Raw genomic sequence first — 10,649 nt, 5'->3', positions numbered from 1 at the left:
ATCCCAACTCTCCCGGAAGTCTCCCGCAAATTGATGGTGCTACCTCCCTGAAGTGAGTTTTTGCAGGGTGGGATGTCTACTGTGGTGACCACTTTTTGTTAATTTGTACATGGATTCGAGTGTGTTATGTGGCGACCACTTGTGTTACGGAATATTCTGTGACTGCCACTTTGTGATATCCCTACGGGGATTTTGGAACTTAGGCGTCACTTTGTTACCCCTGTGTGGACTCTAGTATTTCAGTGATGACTACTCAACTTCTGGAATCTTCTGTAACTGTCACCTTGTGTCATCCTAATGTGGATTTATGAGCTCTCCCTCACAGACACCTGTACCTGTTCCCATGGATTTCTGGAACCTTCTGGATTGCTATCCTAGGACTCTGTTTGAGTAAGACTTGGGAAGAACTGTTCCTAGACCTCCACAGTTTGTGGAGTAAAGTGCATAGCACTGTTAATTTTTGCTTAGGGGAGTAATTTGTTTAATTGTCTGTATTTTGGGTAGATACTGAAAATATAGCTGTTTAACATTAAAAACTGAGTTTGTAGTCTTTTACTGCTGGCACATAACACTCTCTTATATGTACGTTGTGCTGTGTGTGACTGTTGTTGCTGTGTTTTGCACCTTGACCCTGGAGTAACACCATTACATTTGGCTGTATTCATGTATGACTGAATGACAATTGAACTTGAATGTACGGTCTACGTCCTCCATGTTGCTGTGACAATACTTGTTAACCCATGGAGAAAGTGATATAAAATCAGGGCTGTTGTGCAGTTTCAGTTGTGGAAGCATCATGGAATGGGAACAAGGGTAGGGGGATAGTGGAGGGTTGGTACTGAGGTAGGCAGGAGGGAAAGTTCAGGCAACAGTTCTGGAAATATGATTCATGGGGGAAGTGGAATTTAATTGCACATGAGACAGAATTAAGATTGTGGTCATGACAGGGTATCAGTGTTTTGGTCTTGTTCTCTGTTTCAATGCTGATTTAAAGTAGAAGAGGACAATGGACTATGGATTCCTGGTCAGATCAGCCCTCGATCAGGAGCACATTGGAGTCAAAGATACTGTCATCTAAGTACTGAACAGAGCCTACTACCATTTTGATAAGCAAGGCAGCACTGTGTAGATCATGCTTTTTGATTTCTCAAGTGCTTAATTACCACACAGCCCTCATTGCTGGGGGAAAGCTCCATTCAATGCAGATTGGCACTTCCATTGTATATTGGATAATGGACTACCCAACTGGCAGACCAGTTAGTGTGGCTTCAGAGCTGTGTGTCAGACACGGCTATAAACAGCACTGGGGCCCCACAGGGGACTGTATTGGCTCCCTTCCTGTTTGTGCTGTATACCTCGGGCTTTAGATAAAACACTGAGTCACATCATCTGCAGAAATTCTCTGATGACTCAGCAGTGGCTGTATAAAGGGACGGTAGAAGGATGAATAAAGGACCCTGCTGGTGGACTTTGTGGAATAGTGCAAGCTGAATCATCTGCAGCTCAACATCAGTAAAACAATGGAGATGGTGATGGTCTTTAAGAGGACCAAGCCTGCTCTGCCCCCTGTTAATATTGATGGTGAGGATGTGGATGTGGTGGGGACCTACAATTACCTGGGGGTGCACCTGGACACGAGACTTGAATGGAATATTAACAGAGGCTATTGGCAAGGACCAGAGTCACCTTACTTCCTGAGGAGCCTGAGGTCCTTTGGAGTATACAGGCCTCTCCTTCACATGTTCCACCAGTCTGTTGTCAAGAATACAATATTCTACGCAGTGATGTGCTGGGGCAATGGCATCAATACGGGTGATGCCAACAGATCCAATAAACTGATTAAAAAGGCTGGGTCTGTTATAGGAGTCAAACTGGACACGTTAGAAGCTGTGGTAGAACAAAGGATCCAAAGTGAAACGGAAAATCCTGGCACTTCTGAACAATGTTTCTCACCCTCTGCATGCTACCTTGGCTGAACAGAGGAGCATTTTCAGTAATGGACTGAGAGAACTGCGCTGCTCCAAAGAGCGCTATATGAGGTCATTCTTACCCTTGGGCATTAAGGTCAATAATGAGTCAACCTGTAGCCGGGGAAGTGATGACCCCTTGTGTTAGACTGTTTAAGGTAACTTATTTTCATATTTATTTTTCTTACTTCTCCTCTAGTATTGTACATCTGTGCACTTGTAATGCTACTGTGACACTGTAATTACCTCTAGGATCAATAAGTATATATCTATTGAAAAGCGACTACGATAAGCACTTTCTGTTAGACTGCACAGCACCTTCATGCATTAACTTCGACACCCCTGCAGCAACACGGTCCATACCAAGTCCAGCTCCTTCAGTTTCTCCACCAACAAGCAACTCACTGATGGGATAGACCTGCAGAACCTTAAACTATTAACGTCCAGAAGCTACTTGCAATCATAAAAAATATATTTAAAAAAAGACAATATCTTTGGTTGGCCCCGGGAAGATTGGTGAGTAAACGGTTGGGCAGCAATGCCCATGAACGCAGAGACCAATGGCTCAAGGTCTATAGTTCCCTGAATGTTGAACTTATGTCAACAGGTTTGGTGAAGAAGCTGAATGGTATGCTTGCTTTCATAGGACAGGAAACAGAGTACAAGAGTTGTGATGTTAATTTGCAAACTTACAAAACACTGATTATGCTGCACTTGGACTACTCTGTGTATTTCTGGTCACCACACTATAGGAAAGACACGATTGAGCTCAAGAGAATGGAGAGGAGATTCAACAGGATATTTCCTGGATTGGAGGACTTCAGTTATGAGGAGAGATTGGATAAACTTTCTTTCTCCCCCCTTGGACTTGAAAGATAACTGGGCAGATGGATTGGTGTAGACAGCAAAAAGATTGGCATGGATATGATGGGCTGAAGGGCTTGTATCTGTGATGTACAAATCTATGATCAAAGAGCTGCATTCATTTACTAATGTTTCTTTCCAATGGGTGAAGAAATGAGTTTCGTTTGCAATGAAGGCAACAATCACAAACCCCCATGTGAACCGTTCTAGAGTAAATGAGCAAATTATTCACCAGCATCAGTGCTTCCAAAATATACAAAGATAGCTATTGATCAAGTCGTGGAATTGGAACGTCGGTGTAGGTTTCAGTTTTCTGTGGCAAAGCCTCAAATTGGTTATTTTTCTGAAAGGATCAATATACACACAATTGATCTCAAGTTATGTGGTAAGTCTTTTAACCAACAGTCAGTGATAAAGTTCCTAGGTGTGTGGATGGACACAAGTGTAACATGTAAAGTGCACGTGAAGTAAATTCTAGAGAAGTGTTCAAAAAAAAACCTTCACGTACTAAGGTTACTAAGGTGCTTAGAGTTGCGTGAGGTTACGGTGCGAGTGCGAGGTCCCTTAATCAATATCTATTGTTTTAATCAGGGTCGTCTTTTCATTATAGGCATTTTGCTTATGAGTCAGCCTCACCAGCGGTCCTAAAGCTCCGATATGAAGTGCTAACTCCTCTTTCTCCCTCTGTCCCTCTCACTATACCCCTTGTCCATCCTCTGGGACCCCCCCTCTCCAACTTTTCTTTCTCCCTGGGCCTCCTGTCCCATGATTCTCTCATATCTCTTTTGCCAATTACCTGTCCGGCTCTTGGCTCCATCCCTCCCCCTCCCACTTTCAAATCTCTTACTAACTCTTCCTGACGAAGGGTCTCGGCCTGAAACGTCGACTGTACCTCTTCCTAGAGATGCTGCCTGGCCTGCTGCATTCACCAGCAACTTTGATGTGTGTTGCTTGAATTTCCAGCATCTGCAGAATTCCTGTTGTTCAAGAACAGAGAGAGATTCTTGAATTGATAACTAGATTATGCTGTGGTGCTGTAGTGGCGACTGCTTGCACAAACCAACACCGCTGTCAGAGACCAAGCACAGGAAGTTAATCCTGTCAAATGCGCCTTCTGATCCAATCCAATTATAGCGGTCAAATCCGAAGAATTGTATTCGATTCTTTATTAACCAACTAGTAACACAAGCAATCTTGAAGCGATAAAACTAAATAAACTAAAACTAACGATATTAAAAGTAATTAAGCGAATTTAAGAGTCAATGGGTGATTTAAAGATAATTCAGCAGTCAACAAAATGACATCATACCCAGCTGGCTCTGACTGCAGCCTGAAAAAAAACAAGGAGTGAATACATAATACAAACCCTTTTACCACGCCCCCACCCATGTGACTAACTACCATAAAATACATAATAAATGCGTAAACCAAATTATAATTCTATCTCTATCTCCTTCTCTATCTCTAAATACACACACACACACACACACACACAATATAATGTTTCCTCCGGCTATTACATCGTCCTCAGTTTCAGCTTAAAAAACAGGAATTCTGCAGATGCTGGTAATTCAAGCAACACACATCAAAGTTGCTGGTGAACGCAGCAGGCCAGGCAGCATCTCTAGGAAGAGGTACAGTCGACGTTTCAGGCCGAGACCCTTCGTCAGGACTAACTGAAGGAAGAGTGAGTAAGGGATTTGAAAGTTGGAGGGGGAGGGGGAGATCCAAAATGATAGGAGAAGACAGGAGGGGGAGGGATGGAGCCAAGAGCTGGACAGGTGATAGACAAAAGGAGATATGAGAGGATCATGGGACAGGAGGTCCAGGAAGAAAGACAAGGTGGGGGGGAAACCCAGAGGATGGGCAAGAGGTATATTCAGAGGGACAGAGGGAGAAAAAGGAGAGTGAGAGAAAGAATGTGTGCATAAAATAAGTAACAGATGGGGTACGAGGGGGAGGTGGGGCCTAGCGGAAGTTAGAGAAGTCGATGTTCATGCCATCAGGTTGGAGGCTACCCAGACGGAATATAAGGTGTTGTTCTTCCAACCTGAGTGTGGCTTCATCTTTACAGTAGAGGAGGCCGTGGATAGACATGTCAGAATGGGAATGGGATGTGGAATTAAAATGTGTGGCCACTGGGAGATCCTGCTTTCTCTGGCGGACAGAGCGTAGATGTTCAGCAAAGCGGTCTCCCAGTCTGCGTCGGGTCTCACCAATATATAAAAGGCCACATCGGGACCACCGGACGCAGTATATCACCCCAGTCGACTCACAGGTGAAGTGTTGCCTCACCTGGAAGGACTGTTTGAGGTAAGGGAGGAAGTGTAAGGGCATGTGTAACACTTGTTCTGCTTACACGGATAAGTGCCAGGAGGGAGATCAGTGGTGAGGGATGGGGGGGACGAATGGACAAGGGAGTTGTGTAGGGAGCGATCCCTGCGGAATCCAGAGAGAGGGGGGGAGGGAAAGATGTGCTTAGTGGTGGGATCCCGTTGGAGGTGGCGGAAGTTACGGAGAATAATATGTTGGACCCGGAGGCTGGTGGGGTGGTAGGTGAGGACCAGGGGAACCCTATTCCTAGTGGGGTGGCGGGAGGATGGAGTGAGAGCAGATGTACGTGAAATGGGGGAGATGTGTTTAAGAGCAGAGTTGATAGTGGAGGAAGGGAAGCCCCTTTCTTTAAAAAAGGAAGACATCTCCCTCGTCCTAGAATGAAAAGCCTCATCCTGAGAGCAGATGCGGCGGAGACGGAGGAATTGCGAGAAGGGGATGGGGTTTTTGCAAGAGACAGGGTGAGAAGAGGAATAGTCCAGATAGCTGTGAGAGTCAGTAGGCTTATAGTAGACATCAGTGGATAAGCTGTCTCCAGATACAGAGACAGAAAGATCTAGAAAGGGGAGGGAGGTGTCGGAAATGGACCAGGTAAACTTGAGGGCAGGGTGAAAGTTGTAGGCAAAGTTAATAAAGTCAACGAGTTCTGCATGCGTGCAGGAAGCAGCGCCAATGCAGTCGTCGATGTAGCGAAGGAAAAGTTGGGGACAGATACCAGAATAGGCACGGAACATAGATTGTTCCACAAACCCAACAAAAAGACAGGCATAGCTAGGACCCATACGGGTGCCCATAGCTACACCTTTAGTTTGGAGGAAGTGGGAAGAGCCAAAGGAGAAATTATTAAGAGTAAGGACTAATTCCGCTAGATGGAGCAGAGTGGTGGTAGAGGGGAACTAATTAGGTCTGGAATCCAAAAAGAAGCACAGAGTTTTGAGACCTTCCTGATGGGGGATGGAAGTATATAAGGACTGGACATCCATGGTGAAAATAAAGCGGTGAGGGCCAGGGAACTTAAAATCATGGAAAAGTTTAAGAGCGTGAGAAGTGTCACGAACATAGGTCGGAAGGGATTGAACAAGGGGTGATAAAACAGTGTCGAGGTATGCAGAAATGAGTTCGGTGGGGCAGGAGCAAGCTGAGACAATAGGCCGGCCAGGACAGGCAGGTTTGTGGATCTGGGGTAAGAGGTAGAAACGGGAAGTGCGAGGTGTGGGAACTATAAGGTTGGTAGCAGTGGATGGGAGATCCCCTGAGCGGATAAAGTCGGTGATGGTGTGGGAGACAATGGCCTGGTGCTCCTTAGTGGGGTCACGATCGAGGGGTAAATAAGAGGAGGTATCCGCGAGTTGTCGCTGTGCCTCGGCAAGGTAGAGGTCAGTACGCCAGACTACAACAGCACCCCCCTTATCGGCGGGTTTAATAATAAGGTTAGGATTAGTGCGGAGGGAGTGGAGAGCAGAGCGTTCGGAAGGAGTGAGGTTGGAATGGGGACAAGGTGCGGTGAAGTCGAGATGGTTGATGTCCCATCGGCAATTAGCGATAAAGAGATCCAGAGCAGGCAGAAGACCAGAGCGGGGTGTCCATGAAGAAGAGGAGGGTTGAAGACGGGAGAAGGGGTCATCGGTGGGGGTGGAAGAGTCCTTGCCGAAGAAGTAGGCTCGGAGACGGAGATGGAGGAAGAAAAGTTCCGCCTCATGGCGAACACGGAACTCGCTGAAGTGTGGGCGAAGGGGGACAAAGGTGAGGCCCTTACTGAGGACCGAGCGTTCTGCCTCCGACAGTTGAAGGTCGGAGGGGATGGTAAAGACCCGGCACGGATGAGAGCTGGGATCAGAGGGGGGTGGGGGGAGGCTGGGGGTGTCAATGGAGAGGGGAGGGTTGGGGTGAGAGGAAGATGGAGCCTCTGAGGACCCAGGAGCTGACGATGGGATCTGAAGGAGACTGGGTTGCAGAGTATTGATGGGGGAAGGGGAGACGGGAGTCACAACAGCAGCACATAAAGACCCGGCCTGGAGTTCAAGGCTGGCGTCGCAGTTGGTGGTTGCGCAATCGCTGTGAAGATGTCCGTGGTCGTTGCTGGAGTCCGGGTTTTGAATATGCCCTGAGGTGTTGGAGCCGCCGAGATCAGTGGCAGAAGCCGCAATCTGAAGTTCATGCCTGCTAGCGTCGGGGCCGGCAGGCTCTGGAGTCCGTAGATGTAGGATCTTGCGATCTTTGCCTAACATGACAAAGTCAAAAAAAAGGCGATTGCAGGCGTGAATCCGACGGAGGATGAAATAACGGGTAGAACCATTACAGACGGCGAAGAAAGTGTCCCGAAGGTGTGGAAGGGTCTGGGATAGGCACACCAAGTACCTCCTCATGGCGGAGAGAGTCGCCTTCAGAGCTTGACGGGAGAAGCGGCGAGAGGCAGAGTCAATAAAATGTGAGCACCTGGGATCCTCAGAAGGTCCAAATTGAGAGACTTGGAAACGAATCCTAAAGCCAACTGGAGTAAGTTGGCGACGGAGGCACGTTCCAAGAAAGGATATATGGCTGTGATAGCGAGTCTGAGTCAAAGTGTGGTCGAAAAGTTGAAGAGCCGAAGAAATTACAGATGGGGAGCAGTGAGAGATGGTTTCACTGAACTCCCGTCGAAGAGAGGATATACTGCGTCCGGTGCTCCCGATGTGGCCTTTTATATATTGGCGAGACCCGAAGCAGACTGGGAGACCGCTTTGCTGAACATCTATGCTCTGTCCGCCAGAGAAAGCAGGATCTCCCAGTGGCCACACATTTTAATTCCACATCCCATTCCCATTCTGACATGTCTATCCATGGCCTCCTCTACTGTAAAGATGAAGCCACACTCAGGTTGGAGGAACAACACCTTATATTCTGTCTGGGTAGCCTCCAACCTGATGGCATGAACATCGACTTCTCTAACTTCCGCTAGGCCCCACCTCCCCCTCGTACCCCATCTGTTACTTATTTTTATGCACACATTCTTTCTCTCACTCTCCTTTTTCTCCCTCTGTCCCTCTGAATATACCTCTTGCCCATCCTCTGGGTTCACCCCCCAGCCCTGTCTTTCTTCCCGGACCTCCTGTCCCATGATCCTCTCGTATCCCCTTTTGTCTATCACCTGTCCAGCTCTTGGCTCCTTCCCTCCCCCTCCTGTCTTCTCCTATCATTTTGGATCTCCCCCTCCCCCTCCAACTTTCAAATCCCTTACTCACTCTTCCTTCAGTTAGTCCTGACGAAGGGTCTCGGCCTGAAACGTCGACTGCGCCTCTTCCTACAGATGCTGCCTGGCCTGCTGCGTTCACCAGCAACTTTGATGTGTGTTGCTTCAGTTTCAGCATTACTGGTAGAAATGGGTGAAGTACCTTGTTACGAATTGTAACGTTTTAGAAACGAAACAGCAGCAAGAGATTTCACACTGAGTCAGGTTTTAATGTTAAAACCACTATCTTTATTAGTATCTACTTATAATATAGTAACTTAACAAGGATAAACAAAAGTTAACAGCGTCATGTGTTATATGTGTGTGAATATAACTCCCAAACTATCGAGCTTGGGGGAACAAAGTTTAGGGTTCTGAGATGGTAAAGTAGGAAAATTCAAGCAGCCACGAAATAAATGATGGGAGAGAGAGATATTTGTCATCCAGGGTGAAACGTAGAGCAAAGGAAAGTACGAGTATTCCACAGATTCTATGATGGTAAAATAAGGTAACAGTGGCCGTCGATCTTATCCTTTGAATCCGTCCACACGCGAATTAACACCAAATGTAATCTGTCACAGGAATATTGTCTTTACAGGGGTTACCACACAACATACCCAGGCAAGGGTTAACACAAGCGGTCCCCCAAGATGTTCCCAAAAATTCACTCCTATGGATTATACGAAATGGCAGCCACACATTCTTTGTGCACCGTGTGCTGATGTTTAACCCACTCTTGTGGGCATAGGAGAGTTCCAAGCCCCAGCTGCGACAAACTGAAATTACCAACTTCCCCCGTCTATCTGTCTGTCTCTCTCTCCTCCTCTCTCTCTCTCTCTTGCAAAACGGTTTCAGCCTGCGACTGACATCATAGGCCCGCCTCCTGCAGGGTCTCTTAAAGTGACAGTCCATATGAAACCTGTGGGTTCATAACACCTTTAAATCTATTCAGGTTATAGTTAACAATTTTCGGGGGCTTTAATGTAAGAAGATATACAGATGGTCATTCAATATTGGCAAGATTAGGAGAGTATTGGGAGCACTGCATTTGTAAGGTCTTCTGTTTTGTGTGGGTAGGGAATGAAGGGGCACAAAGTCTTCAGTTGTTTAATGTGGAATATCGTCTCAGGGTCCTCCTTTCTGTCACTCCTCCATGGATTTTCCCCCTGCCTATGGTTGATTTAAGCCTTAAGAAAAATCAAATGAAGACTGATTGTATATCAGTGGCACAGGAAGTTCAGCAAATTCAGGCAAGGCAGATATTGTGTTTTCTTCCATATCGAAACAGATGGTTCAAAAGATCAGGGACAGGACATTCAGATGTTTGAGTTTATAGTTCAAAGTTTCAGGCAACTCAGGAAAAGATTATTAGACAAAATCGCAGTATCCACATCTGAGAAGTTTGCTAACTTTTTAGTCTTGGAATGGACCAAAGAAATACCCCTGGATTATGTGCTATGATTCATTCTCAGTTTAGACATCAATTTAAACAGCTGTTTCAAATTGTGGGCTGGACATCTGAATTTTGGAAGTGGGTGTTGGTGGACATACTTCCTGTCTCTTTGCTCCACACTCTGCCTCAATAGGTGGCAGTAATGCACTGCATGCTGGCCTGACAACTGCCATTAAACATTACAAGAAGAAACTTAACCTCTTCATGTGCGGTCACGGAGGAGCCCAGACCGTGGTCTGTCCCCACACTTTCCACCGGCTGCACCAAGCTTCAGTGCATCCCTCAGCACACACATACTCCCGTCACCTGCAATGTGCCAGTCAGCAGCACTTCTTTACAGGCAGATCGCTGTGCTGCAAGACCAGCAAGTTACAGTCAGACCAAAGGACTGATGACTGATCTATGGGCTCTTTCCAAGGACACTCCTTGGAAGGTCACCAACACCAAAGAGACACACTGCTGGAGGGCTCACTGGGTGGAGACCCTGCATCAGGACAGGGGGCAGACAACAGAGTATAAAGAGGAAAGAGGGCCAGGGTGTGCAGACACCTACTGAGGGGCCGGTAGGTAACAGCAGCTGGTGGCTGATGAGATAACACAAAGGCTACCAGTGCTGGAGTCTGATAATTAAGAAAGGTGAAACATTAGGGAGAGATGAGAGCCAGACAGAACCAGGTAGTGAGATGACATGATGGGCAGAGGGTTGAAGCACCAGTGCAGGGATAAGAGATGGATCATGGGTGGTGTGGCGTTAGGGTGGGGGGGGGGGGAGAAACAAATCGGAAAGTAAATAAAATATTTGTATAACTCTCTGAACAGGGGG

Source organism: Mobula birostris, chromosome 5 (assembly GCF_030028105.1).
Source record: "Mobula birostris isolate sMobBir1 chromosome 5, sMobBir1.hap1, whole genome shotgun sequence".
In the NCBI taxonomy this organism is placed as follows: domain Eukaryota; kingdom Metazoa; phylum Chordata; class Chondrichthyes; order Myliobatiformes; family Myliobatidae; genus Mobula; species Mobula birostris.
This window is presented reverse-complemented; position numbering follows the sequence as displayed.